This window comes from Mytilus trossulus, chromosome 2, assembly GCF_036588685.1.
Source record: "Mytilus trossulus isolate FHL-02 chromosome 2, PNRI_Mtr1.1.1.hap1, whole genome shotgun sequence".
NCBI classification, from domain to species: domain Eukaryota; kingdom Metazoa; phylum Mollusca; class Bivalvia; order Mytilida; family Mytilidae; genus Mytilus; species Mytilus trossulus.
In genome coordinates, this window is record NC_086374.1 from 50,429,493 (window position 1) to 50,448,212 (window position 18,720).

An 18,720-nucleotide genomic window follows, 5' to 3' on the forward strand; every position below is an offset into this window, starting at 1 on the left:
AAATATTAACAAAATTATTCAAATGAAATTTACTAGAATTTTGATGTAAAAATTTGATAGTGTTTGATGAGGTATGCTTTTAAGATACAAAATAAAATTGAAAATTAAGATAGAAATGCAAAAGCAAATGAGTTTATATTCCCTATAAGCCTTGTTTATAGTTTTAATTTTTGTGGAATAATTTGTACATTAAAACATAAATACTGTTACCATATTTAGCTTTGCTGGAAAGACAAAACCTAATGGATTGTAAACTGATCATGAGGTCATGTGGAAATTTGTTAAAAGTAAATTATTTATTGTGCTTCGTAATTATTTGTGACAGTAGGAAACTGCTGATAGACTATTAATGGGATTTATTTTTACAAAAATATACACAATTTATCACATACTTTTTTTTTTATCTTTTACGTGTATGATGCTAGATTAGTTCTTGGATTAAGATATTTTTGAAAATAAAAAAGTAAATTTAGAATTAAAATCAGTGATACAAAATTTATGGGAATAACACCAATTATTATTACTGAGCAAAACAAGAGGAAGTTTAAGCCTAAAAGTCTAGAGGTCAATAAGTAGGAATAAAAACAGAGGTGTGGGGTAGATGTCAACAAGACAGCAACACAAGGACAAAAAACTAAAAGACAACTAGAGGTCATAATAACATAAACTTTGTAGTAGTATGTAAGCATGATTGCACGAGGTGCAAAAGTTGATCTTTTATAAACATACATGTGATGAATAATGGTTGTTGATACATATGTGAAATGAATGCCAATCAGACAACTTTGCACCATAGACCAAAAAGATAAAGTTTATAAAAAAGATAAAGTTCACTGTATACCTTCAACAATGAGCGAAAGCCATACCGTATTAGCAAGCTACAAACGACCACAGCATACCATATATGTAACGATTCAAAAGAGAACACAGGCAGCCTAGTTAATGAAGACAATGAACAAAAAACAAATACTGTGGATTCATTATTATTCGTTGGATACCAATTTTCGTGGATTTCGTGGGTACAGGTTAACCACGAAATTAAATGTTCCACGAATGACAATCTTTCCGTAGGCTTGTATGTCGACTTTGATAGAACCATGAAATTAAATATCCACGAACATGCAAGTTTTCCTCAATCCATGAAAATTGGTACCCACGAAAATAAATGAATCCACAGTACTTCAAGTTCAACAACAATCACTGAACTACTTGAGTATCTTGATTTAGTGTAGGCACATTAGATAATAGGTTTGAGATGATTTTGAGCTCAATCCTTTCCTTACAGTTGTCTTACAGCACAATATAAAAACAAACTATAAACATTAGTTGGAAAAACACAAAGATTTTATTTTAAGCAGAGTTGCTATGAAACAGGAACAAGCTCAGTGAGCCTGGCTTTTCTCTCTGTTTCTAAAGCTCCCACAATTGTTTTTCACATTTTCTACAGTGTATAAATATTGTATATTTTATCATTTTGATAGCTGTTCTCCAGCATTTACTGATTTCACATTTATATATTGGCTGGCAACATTTCAGTTTGGTATTTTTCACTTACAATTCTTCTGTTATATTATTTCTGTATTTACCATAATTTTGAAATAAATTTCTAAGGTGGATTTTATTAAAAAAAAAATATTTAATTTTATGTACCATATCTATTTTCATTAAGCTTTTAAGTACTCACAATACTATAAACAATTTTAAGAAGGTGATTTCTAGTAGAAAATAAGAAATGTATTTTTTATGAGTCGTTTCAATTTGAAATTTAAAAATATATCTGGTTGGTATATTTAACTAAATCCACATAAAACTAAGTAAATAACTTTAAAATATTAAACACAAAATCATTTGACAGATCAGAACATCTAGAAATCCTCTGAAAAGTAAATTAATTATATTAGAAAATGAAAATAAATATGAAAATAAGAAAATAATTATGTCAGTTGATGCAGGTGATTTTGGTATGTGTATAAACAAAGATCAAAGACATCGTGTAGTAATATTACAGCATATTCTGCCAAAGAATGTATTTAAAACAGTTAATGATAATTTATGGAAACTGTTGACATGTGAGCATGCAGCTAAGGTTTTTTTCTATTCTTGGAAGACCTGGGAAGGCCTTAGTACTGATGTACTTCAAATACTCATAAAATCTCATTTTTAAATCCTTGAAGTCCAAATACCATGACTGCTAATTCAAGATTTAAAGTACTGTTCAATCGTACTTTAAATAATCACAGAATTTTTTTTTAATACTGGAAGTCCAATAACCATGTGCTTATGCAAGCTTAAGTACCGAAGCACTTAAAATAAGTCACAGAATCATTTTGATAGCCATTAGAAAAATATAGATCTTATCATCTTAGTGATTCTATTGATTATAGCTTTATGCAAGAATTGACTTAATACTGGTACTATGAGAACTTAAATAGAAACGTTATTATATTCATATTGAGTCAAATACTCAAACATTTGAGGAACTTGTATGACATATTAAAGAAAAATGTAGACCATGCAGTAAAACATAGGTCTTTAATGTTACCCGACTTGTTTAACTGCAAAATTAACAAACTTTTGATACTCCAAATAATCTGCAAAAATCATCAGCTATTTCCCTTTAATTAGCTTAATTCAAAGACAAAATAATCAAATGAACAAGAACTTCCTACAACATCTGAAGGATTGAGATTATAACTGCCTCCTGATATCACCTGTCATGTTCCTGTTTGTCAAGTTTGTAATATTACTTTCTAAACCCCAATGTTAGGATCTTCGTAAAAATGTATTTTTAGAGTGTCATGAAGTGGTTTTCTGTAGGGAAAACAGCTGTAAATTTTAAAAAGGCAATCAAAAGTCGAATGTAGAAATTTGAATAAAGCATATGGGGTAAACTTCAGGTCATGAAAATCTAATAAAACAAGTTTAGTAAAATGACACTGAATATTGCAGTGACAATACAGCAATGGACATTCATTGACAATGTCAGTGACACCATATGGCAAGCCCTCAATTGCTCCTTATAATGTTTGGATACCGGAATACTTGAAATGCTTGAAATTGTTATTAAGCTTTTGTTTTTCAAGATGAAAAGTTTTTCTTTTTTTACATGAAAGGGATCCTCATAAATTTTGCTAAGCAGATGCAAAATACAACTTAACTCTTTTATTCTTTGGAATTTGGGAGACATTAATTTCCCATTATGTACTTATAACTAAATGTTATAGATTTCAACAAACCAGAAGATTTATGATTTTTTCATTTAAATCTTCTTAGTTTTGTACTGATTTTTATAACAGTCATGTCATAAAGATTTTATTAAAGAAGTAATTGGTAAACTTTGAAATGAATTTTCTGTTTAATTAAGGGGTAGAATCTGTTAATTTGATGTAGTTTGTTTTGGTATGTAAACTACCAATTCCTTTGATAAAAAACAAAAATATCCTCATAACCATGTGTTTGATCTTGAAGTATTATAGCAAAGAAAGAACAAAGCAGTAATGGAATAAACCTATCAATTAAGTCAATAAAAAGGAATGAAAACAGAAAAGGTGAATTGAATTGAAAACCTAGCCTGTAATTACAGTCATTTTTAGTTTGTAATTTCTGTGTGAAAATCCTGTGATCTGAAAGTAATGTACTAATTGCATGTATTTCTTTTGTTAATCCTATGTGTGGTCACTTTTGATCACTTTTGTAGTTTCTGGCCTTTGACATTTTTTATTGCTTTGGATGTTTTGTAAATCTTGTTGAAAAGAGTTTAAGTTACAGTAGTCTGATTAGAGTTCACAAACAGAGCTGCTTGCTTCACTTGATCGTAAATCTGTGTTAAAAAAAAACCAGCTTTAGGATCAAAGTTTTCAGATTAAATCTGAAGAAAAAAATTTAGATTTTTTTGTGTCCTAGACGGAGTAATGAAAGCTTTGATACTATTTTTCAACATATTGGTGGTATATTGATTATTTATCATTGTTTTAAATGTAACAGCTAATTCTTACAAAATTTTGGAAGTATTTTATTTGATTTTATATCTCATCTCTGAAATTAAAAATGATTTTGAAGAGGGTAAAAAACAAATCAACTTACTCATATAATCCTCACATAAGAATGATATTAAGGGCAACCATTTTGGGGAAAAGGAGTATGTCCGGTGAGGGCCAATTTTGGCCTCAAATTTCAGGTTCATCTAAAGATTTTGAACAATTGTCACTTTTCAGATGGTTTTTTTTCAAAATTGAAAGTGGCCGTATCCGTGTTCATCCTTGACCTTTATATAGGTTATGTATTATCATCAAATACAACTTACATCTCGATATTAAGAATGAACACTTGCTGTCACTTTCATTTAAGACAAAAACCATCTAAAATTTAACTAAAATGCTAAAATTGTGAAGATTTCAGTAATTTATCATGACTTAATGATGCTAGTACCTGATATATGTGCATTGTATTGTCTAAAATAGCCGATATTTATGTAGCAGAAGCATTCTTCTTTCCAATAAAAACTAAAAATGTACATTTTAACAATTTCATAAAACTTCTATATTTTGGGGCCAAAAACTGGTCTTACTGGGCCTACTCTTTTAGAGAAGTTTACATTTTGGGCCTTTGCATGGATGTTGTGTGTGTTAGATAGACACTATAATAAGATAGTAACATGTAAGTTGTCACTGTCCACATACCTTTTTTGCCCAAAATTTTGCACTAGAAGGGGAAGCATCATATCATGAGAATGTAAATGAATAAAATTTCTCAGTCTTCTGTTAGGCTTGTTGTTGGTATTTTTATTTAACATTGATGATACAGGTTAAAAAATAGTAATACCATTTCATTAAAGTTTTCATTAGATTTTATTCCCATTGAGACACAAAATTTGTATTTGAAGCTGAGCATTTATTGTACACAAGGTGTCACCAATGCAATCTATTACCTGTACGATATCCAATATAGCCCTTTACTAAACTAGTACAGTTACCTATTGAAAATATTACAAGACATATATTGTATGAACAGAATGTAATTTGTAAAATAATATGATTTTAATAGGGTTCAATAAAAGAATCATGTAGAAATAACTTTGCATAAAATCAATTATCTACCAAACTTATATTTGATTGATTTATATGTTATGACATAAGTATGAAATATAAAGATTAATTATTGTCTCATATTTGTATACATAAAGGTTATATTAATCCAAATACAGGGATGATCATTTTCTTCTATATCATGTTTCAGATGATGTTCATGGGAAAAAATAATTTCTCATGTTTGAAAAGCATTTATTTTTTCAACTTTTCTTATATTATATGTTAAATTATTCCCCCCCCCCCCCCCACACAATTTCACAAGGTATTGGGCACTCATTGAAAAGGTATTGTAGTCCCTTTTTAAAAGGTGTTGGAGCCCATTTTCAAATTGTGTTAGGAGCCTTTTTTGTAGGTGTTAGATGTATTTTAAAATTGCAACTTTTTGACCTTTTTTGCCATCACATTGTTTCTGTTGTTCCGTGAAGAAAAAAGTTATGGAATTATTTTGAAGTTTGAGGATAGTTTTTGTCATATAAGCTTCTTGACAGTTCTTGTACATCTGATCATGAGTATGAGGACAATTAATACATCAACCTACCAACACAAGATCTTAAAAGACATCTTGGGATAGGAATAAATTTTAATGGATTCTGCAAGATTCTGTCATTGGTAAAATAAATTTTGTTCTTCGACGCATTTGAAAACTATACATGATTTCTTAAATTTGAGCTGATTTAATCCATTTAATCATCAAAGTTCTGGATGAAAAGTTGATATTCTCATAAATTGAATATTTAACATCATCAAAAAGCATAAAACATTAGTCTGCTATGAAACGAAAAAGCAATGTTTTTAAATGGTTCATTTTCTGCTTGACTTTTGACTTTTCTGAGTGAATTTATTCCAAAATAAATGAAGTCAATAAATAAATAGATTACATTTGAAAATATAATTATAGTGAGTAATTTACAAGTCTGTCTCTTGGAAATTAGGAATTCAGAAAATGCTGTGGCGCAAAGACCTTGGAATATTGAAATAAGGAAGAACAATAAAGAGCTTTTTCATGAAAGAATTCTTCATTGCCTCATATGTAAATCTATACTTCTGTATAAACAATAAATCATATGTTTTTTTTTAAAGAATAATTGATGCAATATTCATATAATGTCTTTGAATATCTTTGACAGATAGATTTTTTAAATATTCTGACTTGCTAAAACTTAATTACTCTGGACAAACAGTTGTTAAAAATAGTACCATGGAAAATTGCAAAGCATTATTGTAATACATGTACTTATTAACAACAGTTTAAAAAAAATAAAAGTACTAATAGATATAAGAAGATGTGGTATGAGTACGATCAATGAGGCAACACTGCATTCAAGTCACAATTGGTAAAAGTAAACCATTATAGCTATAGTTTATGTATACATGTATTTTGATAAATCACTTAATATAACTCAGTAACTCTGCTCCCATTTATTGAACTTTGTCTTTTTCTAGAAAATAGGTTTTTCATTTTTTTCCTATTTAGTTGTACTTTTTGAATCCAATAGTTTACTTGTCCTGTTGACTGCTCCGTATTGTATTGTTTCTCTACAATAACAGTAAAAAAAAAATGATTTGATGAAAATGCATTGATAATTGGAAATTAATAAGTTTCAAGCTGTTGTTAATGAATTAATACACGGATCAATCAATATTTTTTCTCATATTAAAACAATTTATAATGAATACAATATTTCATAAATTCTGCAAAGAAATATTCAAAAACAAATTAATTTTTCAAGCTGTTTCAAGTTTTCAGTTTAAAACAATTGATTTTCCTCTGCAGATTTCTGATTTTAAAGAAAAATTTGTGAGAGCATTTGAGATTTTTGATAAAAATACCAGTTTTAAGAAATAGAAATATCTGCAGACTGATCAATTGTATAGAGAAAAATGTCTATAAAAACTTCATGATTGCAGCATGAAAATATGTTTTATTAATTAAACTATTGAAGCGTAGCTTGTTACATGGGATGAATATTTCAGTCTGCATGTTATCTGTGATGAGTTGTATGGAGATAGCTGTCAAGATAAAGATGAGTTAAATATAATGAAAAGTAGTTCATTATAGGCATTAATTTGAATAAGAGAGGTAATTTTTTCACTGGAAGCTACTTTTGTATTATTAAAGTCATGTAAGTTATTTTGTTTCTTTTAAAATAAAATATTCAGACCTGTGGTCATTTTGAATTACTGACAAAAGTATTTTTTAAAATTCTCTGGATTCTCACAGGTTAGGTATTGTTGTTATACTTTTCTATTAATTTTTCATTCATAAATAATTAAAATGTTTTAAATAACCTTCAAATATTTTGGTGATTATATAAAGAAAAAAAGAGATGTGTAAATGATTGTCAATGAGATAACTCTCCACCAGGAATCAATTGATGTAAAGTTAACAACTATAGGTCACTTACGGACATCAACATTGAGCGAAAGCCTTTCCTGCATTATGTAAGCTATAAAAGGCCCTGAAATGACAAATGCAAAACACCATTGAGAAACAAGATAACGTATATAATTAAAAGGCCTGATTTATGTACAAAAATTAAACGAACAAATATGATGTACAGCAAGCTGCAACAAACTACAACCACTGGGCTATTGATGAATAAAAGTAAATTATGAATTAAGGATACTGGATATGCAATCAGATTATATATTACATACGAACATTGTAAAATTTCTCAATTTACAGCAATCATCACAATCAGAATTTAAAAGCAAAGACTGTTTTATTATTGCTGTTCTTTATCTTGGTGTTTACTATAAGGGTTCTATAAGAGATGAGTAACTTAAAATGTAAATGATTGCGCTTGCCACTGCTTAGTATGCTTCATGGAGAATGTTCAGACTTTTAAAATTTGAAAGATGTGCCTTATATATCAGTGATCAGAAATAACATTCAACTTTCTATGTCTGTGTCCACAGGTCAAAGTTGCAGTTATCAATTATACTGTCATAAAACATATTATCTAAACAATTTTCTTAGACAAGCTAAAGATTTTTTAATCATCAACATAGAAACATGAAAAACCTATTAATCTTCAGCTTTTGTAGTCTTCTTAAATGTTTTTCGAGACAAAACAGGTGCTTTATAAGCTCTCCAGAGAATTTTATGGAAGATGAGAACAATTGTCCTTGTTTTTGACATTCAGGATTTGATGCCTAGAAATCTTCTTATGGATTCTTAGAAAAGCGGATGATGTATTTATCAAATCAACCTTAGGGAATAAGCGCTAATAAGTAATTCCCGTTATAAATAGTATATTGTTCTATTTTTAATTTCCTAAGCTGTAATAAATGTTTATGATTTAGAAAAAAATGTGAATTGATCTCAAAACATTGATTGGACCAGAAGTAAAAATGATTAAGGACTTGTTATAAAAATATATTGCATATAAGTCACACTTCTGTGATTCCCTACATAATCAACTAAATTTTTTCCCACTAAAGGGGTGGACCCCTCCCCCTTTCCTCAGGGTGCCCTGGAATTGCCTCTGGTTTTCTATAGTTTTACCTCAGAGACGAAGAGTGATTCTAACAGTTGTTTTGCTCTTACAATTATTACTTTAGGTGGGGTTATATATTTAATTGGAAACACCAAAATTTCTATACACCCACTCAAATTCAAAACTCTATAACATTAAAGCTTTTTATTGTTGTTCAATATCATTTTTTTTATTAAACTAATTTTTCCCTTAGGTAATCGTGACTATCTGCGATTATTTTTAGAAAAAAATGACATATTTATTTATCTTTTGTTTTTGTCTCTGTCTTAAAACCATTTTATTGCTAGAAAATAAGAAGAGCTTTACCTATTTAAGTCTTTAGAGAATTCTTTAATGATAAAGACCATGTCCTGTTAAGAAAAGTATTCATATTTCATGTAGTCTCGGGAGATATCAATAAAGATTTATATTACTGTATCTTGTTAAATTATTATCATCATTTTTCATATCTTATGTATGTCTGTAGGGGGACTTAATGCCTGTTGATTATATATGTTTTCTGGTAAAAATAATAATTTGCTTAATTAAAGCCACATTGGTAACTGGCATCTTACTTAATGTTGATTTTAAGGTAGGAAAGCAACAAGGCATCATCAGTTTTATAATCAATATCAGAAGTGATTATATTGCATGTAAAATATTTTATATTTACAGTGATGAGAAGTGTTTGGATTTATAAAGATTTGATTGGGACATTAAAAGGATATTAACTTACTAATTCAGGTAAGACAGTACACCATAAATTCCAAAAGAAATATGTCATGAAATTATTTTGTGATTGATAAATAAAAAAAATATTACAGGTTGTTTAAAGTCTGACTTTTCTCTAACTTCTTTTAACCTGGGAACAGAATATCTAACAATATATATGTTCCTGTTTAACCTCGTTTGGCTAAAGGCCACTATACCCTTTTTGTAATGTCACAACTGTAATCAGTGAACACTTATAGAGGGCTATTTTCTCTGCATACACTGAACCATTTGAAACGGTCACATTTAAAAAAAACAAAACATATTGTAGTGTTTTTGTCTTATCCAGAAAGCTGGTGACCTTCTGCTGTTGTTTTTTTATTTGGTCGGGTTGTTGTCTCTTTGACACATTCCCCATTTCCATTCTCAATTTCACAATAGATGGGCAATAAATGAAGACAGTAATTTGAGGATCATCAATACAATATTTAAAGAAAAAGGTTTAACTCAATCATAGAATTAATTGATTCATATATATATTTATCCGTTTTAGCCCTTAAATTAAATGGATTTTTTTTTGGTTCTGAATATTTTGAAAACTTGATTGTTATAACATACACCATCAAATCTGATTGACTACCTATACAGAAGTAGTGATAATTTATGACCTTTATTAATTAGTTACCCTGTTACATGTATCTTTAAATATGTTGTATTTCAAAGCCAAGACAAAAACACAAAAAAATAACTCAAGATGAAAGATACTGTTTAACTGACTTAGACAGACACATGGAATGTTTTTATTTTATGTTGAAAAATTGTTCTAAAAACATCTATATACATGTATTCTTTGATTGAGAAAATTAAGCAATTGTTTTTTTTGATGTTTTTGTTTATATTGTGCTGTTAAGAATCTGTGACTTTATTGATGTTCACATCTTATCTGGTTCTGTGCATTGTAGATGCAAGAGCAAATACTTACATTTACAATTTTAGTTACAAACTTGCAATTACTTTGCACAACACGAAAAGTTAAAAGTGAAGGTTTAGTACATGCAGAATGAAAATCTTGTATTCCATAAAGTGACATTGCACACAGTACATGTCTGGTCAGTTTAAAAAATACTGCAATATATTTTTTCTAAAATTGTAAATCTGTAAACCTGGGTTGTTCTGATTTTTGCACTTACATTAATGTGGTTCTTTCGGTGTATTAACATTAAATGTTCAGTGCAATTCAAATAAATGTACTAAAAGCAATTTCTTTCTGCTATTATAAAGGGATCCTCTGGATCCACCCCTTGTACTTTAATGTTTAAATAGTTCAGATACATTTATTCACACTTTAGTTATAGATAATAAGACTTCGAGTTGCTTCTTGTCCATGTGATTGTTTCACCACAAAATATCAAGTCTTATGTTTTTCTTATTCAACATAGCAATGATATGTTTGAGGTTACTCCAAAAATGTGTAGTATGTAAGCAATCTAATTTAATCAAACTGCTTTATTTAAGTTATTACAAAAAAAAATACCTATAATATTTACTGCATTACATTAGGGACTTTCTACATTATAGAAAGTCCCTGATTACATACTATAATCGTAAACAAGTCAAATATAAAAAGAACATAGACATATATTTTTATGACCATGTAAGGGAGACAACTCTTTTACCTTTTTAATCATTATTTTTACAGAGTACTATAAAAATTGTATATTTGGTAGATATATTGTTAGATATCTTTTTACCTGGTAATATATTGCATAAACTGCAGATAAGCTGTGAAATAAATAAATATAAATGGCTTCTTATCATGTAGATATTTAAGTAGATAATAAGTAGAATTGCAGTTTATGTTTATTTGAAGTGCCTGTTGATGATATGATGTTATAAAAACACATGCATTCACAAGTAAATTACAAGAATGTAGTCTTTTAAAATTTTAATGCTGTTGAAACGGTAACATTGATATTAAGTGATCTTTTTACACTAAAAATTCAGTTTTTTATAAGGTATATTTGTAACTCTTGGTGTTAAGGAAACGACAATCAAGAGGTTAAGTTGCCTCAATGAAGGGTAGATACAGGGGTGAAAAACCACTTGCTGTGTTATTAAGAAATCCCATGTACTGCATCAGGATGAAATTTTCTGAATGGCATTGCAGCCATGCAGAGAAAAGAAGAAACTTTTTTGGCTGTATGCAACTAGTGGTGGAATATTTCTTAGGACATGAGAGCAAGGGAAAGTGATTAAGGCTAATTAATGACATATGCTAGGTAGACAAGCATCATTGTGTAACTGTGGGGTAAATAGCTTTTTCATCATCACACAAAAATATAGGTCTTTGTGAACTAAAAACAGCAATCAAATAGACATTTGTATTGGTGTTATTGTGTACTGCACAGAAGTTCTTGTGATTGTCATTTTGTGTACAGCATTCTAATATATGCGTTTGAGATATATATTGCGTTTTAAAAGAAGAAATTGGTTTGTGATCAATGAAAAACGCTTTGTAATTTGGATTTAAAGAGATCATAAAAGTGTTATTTGAACAATAGATTGAGCTTCTTGGCATCTCAATTATAGTTTTGAAAATATATAAGGTATTATACATTTATTTGTTAATTTCAGATTGCCTGAAACCCATATTTAGAGGATTATTCTTATAAAGGTGCTGGATTTTTAGTTAATCAAATCTCAAAGGTATGGTACCATATACACAATTGCAAATGTTCTTAGAAAAAAATGTATACTGTTAGTTCAGAAAATTTAACTTTCAACTAGAACAGTCACCCGTGAAATCGTGAAATCGCTGGTCCGTGACTGAATTAAAGTATATAAATATGTATAAGCCTTATTTTAGCCTGGATATTTAGTATTGATATTGTCATCTGATAAAGTCATGCTGATAATAAGATGCACAGTTTTCTCTACTCTCAAAATCTTTCTGTTTCTGTTCCGATTCCACATGGAAACTAAATGTTAATTATTGGCAATATTAATTATGGGGGAAACAAAAGGGTCTGGAGTGGTGTAATTTTTAATCAACACCATTGTCTTATATTAGCTATATATAAAGTTGAATTCTTTGATTTGTCGTTTTTACCCCATGACGGCTGACAAATGGACCATGTTATTTTAGTATTATAGATATTTGAGATTATTTTTTTAAGATTTCAGGGAATTTTGCATGCAAATAACGATTTTAAGAAAAATAATGCTATCAAAATTTAAACTGGGAAACATGATATCGCTTGATCTAACCATTTTTTCCCCCGCAATAATAAAAAAAAAAGCAAACTTTATGAATTAACTGGAATTTAATCCTATATGAAATCAGGTGGCATAGGAATTTTGGCTAACAGTATGTTATGGGTTATACATGTATTATAAGTTAAAATGTACCAACTTATGTTACTAACATCCACATCATTTGGACTTGATGGATAGTTTGGCCATCACAATTCACCACAGTCCTGTAATATTCTCATATTTTGCTTAAAACACCCAAAACTGCCATCAGTTGTCATGTTTCCTGAAAGAAGGCAAATATGAAAAAAATATGGTAATCAATTAAAACAGCACATCTTTAATTTTATGGGTTTTATCTGGTGTTAACTACCATGTATCAATAATTGCATGTGTTTCACAAACATTACTGGTTTTTAATTTGATATAAAAATTTGATAAGGGAATCAAAATCAGTTTACATAAAATACTGAATTAAATTCATGCCTTTTTAAATTTTGCCAAATGTTCCAGGAATTCACTGAAGCTGAAATTGGATATGTAACCTTGGATTATGATTGTTTTGCTTATATTCTATTTCTGTGGGACGTTTATATTAGATCTGACCATTCCCTGTTTGTTACACTGTTTATACATAGTTTGGCTTGGTAAAACATTTTACGAGGGTCAGTTTATTTCTGTAAAACCCACATCAAATCAAAAACATCTGTTAAAAAGGAAATCAATGCTGGCGATTCAGACTTTTATTTCACAGGATAATGAAACGTATTAACAAATTGCATTGTTTTTCAGGTGCAATTTATTTTCCCATCCCATGAAATCATTTAGAATTAGATTTTTTTCAACAAATACATTTAACATTATCAGACAGGGTTGGGCTGGTATAGAATATTCTATGAAAGTATGGAATGAGTTATATAGCTGTTTATCAAAGTGATAAGTTACAAATAATACTTTACCTGATTTTTACTGACTTCGTTTTGGTTATTGAAGGAAAAGCTTTATTTGACACTGTTTGCAGTGTCATCATAATTGTCTTCAACAACTACATCTTGTGACCAAGTTGATCTGCAGACTGCAGTATAATATAGCTCCCCTCTCATTCTATACATAATCACTCTGTGTGCAGGTTGAATTATAACTGGTAGGTCTCACAGTTTTAGAACATTTAAATGTCCTTTATGGATTGATATCTGGTATTATTTTTGCTTAGCTTTCAACATACAGTTCTTAACAGTTTTCAAGAATTCAAGCAGTTCCTTGTTATAATATGATAACAGGAGATGTGGAATATACATCAATAAGACAGCAACCAAACAACAAACTTAAACAAAAGTTTTAACTCTATCTGCAATACAAAAGCTATCTATTCTTTACATTCAAATTTAGCCTCAATTTGAAAATGTATATGAAATGAAGTATTTATAGACAAAATCAGTTTTCCAAAATTTTTGTACACATTTATTTTAGAGGCTGGCTGTAGCAAGCCCTGGGTTGTTGGATTTTCTCGCTATGTTGAAGACTCATTGGCGGCCTTCAGTTGTTTTTTGCTCTTTCAGGTTGGGTTGTCTCTTTGACACATTCCCTATTTCCATTCTCAATTTTATTGCAAAAGTGTCATTTCTTCTATTAACTATTTTAGCATGAGACAATTATAGCTTTGTCCTTTTTTGGAGGTTCCATTGTGAATTTCATGTTTCCTTATCTCCAGAGGTGGGAAGACATCCTTCATACAGCCTATTGATTTATCTAATGTTATCAGTGCAGTCTCAGTAATGATGTGTCATTAATTACAAACTATTCCTGGTGTGAACATCTGACTTCAGGTCTGGGACTGCATTAAATTATGAACATGAGCAGTAGTTATAATTATACAATCTACATGAACATGTATACATGATACAAGAATTTCATAATTGGTTTATTTGCCAAAAGTATATTTGTTGCATATGATTGCTCATTCCTAGAGGCGTATTTCATACTACCCTAATTCTGAATGGATATCCATTGCATAGTACATTTTGGATTTTCATTATGAAATTCAGTTTTATTTATCAGACACATTTATTAATGACAACACACATGAGAGCTAGAAAATGCAAGCTGTCAAATACACAAATAATAATATGCAATGGATATATAAAAAGATACAAATATCTAATGTCTGCCAGATTATTGTTCAATGAACATCTGATGTAATATTAGTACTTTTTAATTTTCAAATTTAAGGGCCAAACAAATTGTAACCTTATCATACTTTCTCCTTTCAATGTTTGTGACAACTCATGAATTTCGGAAATATTAACAAAAAAGGAATGCCTTGTTGTTTTTTTTTTTATTAAGGTTGAAAAAAAAATCCTACCATTATAATTCTTCTGCCAAAGTTAATCACTAATACAGAAAGTAGTTGATGTGAAAATGATTTTCTGTTATTAATAAATATTTCTATTTGAAACTTGTAATATATTACATGATTGCAAAAGAGTTCATTCTGAACTAATAACACCAAGAAATCAATCTTTTTCCATATTAAATTTGATAAAGGGAGGATGGTAGAACATGGTAGAATGTGACATCAACAGTTTTTGGACAAACCTTCTCTTTTCTTAACCTCTATTTGATAACACAATGTTGTACTTTTATTGATATTTGTGCTGTTGCTATTACAAAGAAGTGATTTTAAGTTTGTGTTTATCTTTTCCTTAGAGAATATTAGTATGAAAAGTAGATAGTTCTTTTGTATAGGACAGTTCCTTGAAGTTGTGCCATAGATGTCAGATTTATTTAAATATAATAAAAGTTGTCCTCAATCACAGGCATTGTTGCATTGAGAATAACATTATAAAACTGTCATACATGCTGTCATATGTTTATATATAGTCATATCTTATTTTCAATTTCATAGATATTTTGCAGCATGAAACATAAAAGATTGAAATCTACTATCTGAAACACAAAATGTCTTTTATAGTTGATAAAATTTGAAACAAATCATTACAAAAGGATTCAAAGAAACTCAATCAGTAATTTTATTGGCTGAAGTGTGTTGCGTAAAATTTGAAAAGATCATTAGTTTTAAGATCTATGTAAGAAATTGGTTGCCTTTATAACGTGATAACAACGAGTCCTAATTGGCAGCTTGACTTATTATTGTCTTTAATTCCATTTCTGCTCAGAACATACAAAATTACGGAATCAATAGAAGGAACTGTACATTAAATGCTTATTGTTTTCTTACAGATTTTGCGTTAAGTGTTGGATTATTTTATGGAAATATTTACATAATTGAGGAGCATTCAACAGATTATGAGGTAAGTCACAAATAAAATGATTGTGAAGAGCCGTGAAATAAATTGACATTCTGTCTTCTTATCTATGGAGGATATACATCAGCAGACTCAGATTTCATGTTCATTTAAAGAAGCTTTTGAGCTTGTTATTGGAAAGTGAACACTTTCTGTGAGTACAAACTATCAAGAAAATGGGAATATGTTTTACGTTAATTAAAAGATTAGAAAGAGCAAATTTATAGGCATTTTTTAAAAAAAAAGATACAATATTTTGATGGTTTTGGCTTAGATAACTTTTTTTGCCTTGTCGTTTGTTGGATTCAAATAACTTATCATATCTAGTATTATAATGACAAATGTTCAACATATCATTAAGATAAGTAATATATTTTTAAAATAAGATGAATGATTTAAACTAATTTTAAAAATTTTACTTGCCACTTGTTTTACACCAAAATTTCTACAAATGCCAGTAAACCAAATAACATACAAAACTGCTAATTTAATAGGGTTTTAGACATTTCTGTCACAAAACTTGACTCGACAGGCAGCCACTTTAGTATTTAATTTTGTTATTTTGAATCTGATAATCATACTGTAACCCCTGGTATATATCAGGGTGTAGTTACATGTATGCTGTAATGATTGTAAAATCTATTCTTGGAAGACGTCTGACATTCCAATTTATTCTCTTACATTTCCCAGCTACAATGACTTTTAAAATCACTATTTAATGGAAACTCAGTTTGAACAAAGCTATCATGATGAATTTAGATATTATTGAATTTTACTATATTCTATTGAGTATAGAGCATAATAGACTTTTATTTTAATACCAGTCTGTAATAGAAATATATTCCGAGACAAAATGTACGGTTGCAGTAATTGCGAATAATAAAAGTATTACCCTTTTAGGATGAAAGAGTAAAAACAAATCTCGAATAAAGAGAGAAGTGAGAGGTTTATCAAAGTCTAAACACAAATAATAATAATAACATTTGAGAATTGACACCATTGTAAAATATTTAAAACTACAATTCCTCTGACCTCCTGTGTAAACTGGAACATGAAACCTGCACACTAAGCTTTGAAAAATGTGCCATAATAACAACATAAATCAAGGTTCCTAACTGCCACCCCAAATATTACACCACTGTACCATTGTTGTAACAAACCACTTAAAAACCAAAAGATGGCTTTCTGAGTTTCCACAACTGGCAGCTATATGTTACACACAACATCATTGCTATTTTGTGCCTGTCTAAAGCAAGGAATCAAACAATTACTTGTTGCTTGCTATATTTATTTTGTAATTGCATTGCAGATATGATTATTTGTCAAAAATGAAGTCAATGGTATTTGTCCTTATGATCTACTCTTTTGTACTTACATTGATGTGGTTTTCTTCATTTTTCTTTAAATGGCTGATTAAAGACATTGTATTGACTTTTAAGTTCTTTGTTCTTGCTCTGTATCTTGGAGTATTGCCTTTTATCAGTTTTACACAACTAATTCCCTCATGAAGACCTTTGTCTTGTTATTATTTTTTTAATGAAATTTCAGTAAATATTGCATGTGAAGCAGAATCTGCTTATCCTTCGGAAGCACTAGAGATCACGTCTTTTTTTTGGTTGGGTGTAGCTTAATTTTTACTTTGTTATGTTGTGTTTTGTGTACTATTGTTTTTCTTTTGGTATTTTTTTTTTTAAGTCAACACAATGTCAGTTTTTTTCCAACGTATGAGTTATGAATATCCCTTTCGGTATCTTTCTTCTCTCTTAAGGTAAATTTCAGTTTTAGGTATTTCATCAAACTTATTTTATGTGTATTTTTTTAAGCGTTAAGTTGACATAATAATTTCCTATCTATTTCAATGACTTTTTATTGGTATGCTTTAGGGAAATATATACTACACACCTTTAAATCAAATATCCTTTTTCTATTCTACTACATGATTACACTGCTCCTTAGTGACTTTCATAATCTGACTTTAATTTTTATTTCATGAACATTACAAGGAAATGTCGGTCTAATAAAGAGTTATTAGGCCTACGTTCCTATTCCCCCTCGTTTATCACTCGCTGTATTAAACTGCAGAAAAATGTTTGCTTTGCATGTTGATGATAATTAAAGGATCTTATGTAACTAATGAAGTCTTCATACATTGCCTGTTTAATAGAATAGCACAGACTGCATCAGATTTTAACTATTAACAAAAAGAGGCAATACAAGAAACGCTAAATTAAATTTAATTGAGGTATGGTTCTTTGGATTGGCATTGACACAGTTGTGCGATATGGCATTGTAAGAAGCTTGAATTTGATTGACGCAAGAGTTCTTGTTCTTGATTAATTAAACCTCTTACTGTCAAATAAAGAGAAGTATTTTCAATAGATTTCTTATGGACATTTACCAATTTATATGTAGCTGTCTTCATTTTGAAAGTTAGATCCAAATATTGGTGTGCTTTATGAACTGATAAAACAAATTTTGTGTTTAGATGAATTAGTTAGTACAGCAATAACATGTTCAACAATGAAGTTAAAAAAGTGAGACCAATCTTAAATTTGAGTTTTTATAATGTACAGTATAAGTTAGAAGGTGTGACCTTGTTGAACTTTGAAAGTTTTTTCATGCTTGGTACATTTATATGAAAACTTCATCTGTTAAAAAATGGCATGCGCAAATCCAAAGAATTAAAGATGATCAAGTTGAGTGAGTAAAGATCTGTGTAAGATGATCAAGTTGAGTGAGTAAAGATCTGTGTAATACATTTGTCAGGAACTTATCTAAGTGGTTGACAGCAGTAAATCTGGTGCATCTAATTTACTTTTTACTTATTCAATTAGCAGTTTCCAGTAATTGGGTTGAAAGTCATTAAAAGAAGTGTGTCCTTGGCCA

At 29.3% G+C, this 18,720-nt stretch overlaps 1 protein-coding gene across 22 annotated transcripts in view; it reads left to right on the forward strand.

The window, feature by feature from the left end:
* Positions 1 to 18,720, forward strand: part of LOC134707504 (thrombospondin type-1 domain-containing protein 7B-like) — a 163,356-nt gene that overhangs the window by 44,596 nt on the left and 100,040 nt on the right. For 14 of the 22 annotated variants that reach the window (XM_063567288.1, XM_063567290.1, XM_063567297.1 and 11 more), the window contains 3 exons: positions 9,242 to 9,310; positions 11,912 to 11,983; positions 15,770 to 15,840. The gene's annotated coding sequence lies outside the window, so the exon portion shown is untranslated. Of the gene's footprint in view, positions 1 to 3,468; positions 3,549 to 9,241; positions 9,311 to 11,444; positions 11,586 to 11,911; positions 11,984 to 15,769; positions 15,841 to 18,720 lie in introns of all 22 variants that reach the window. The other 8 variants (XM_063567300.1, XM_063567301.1, XM_063567302.1 and 5 more) reach the window with 3 other exon arrangements.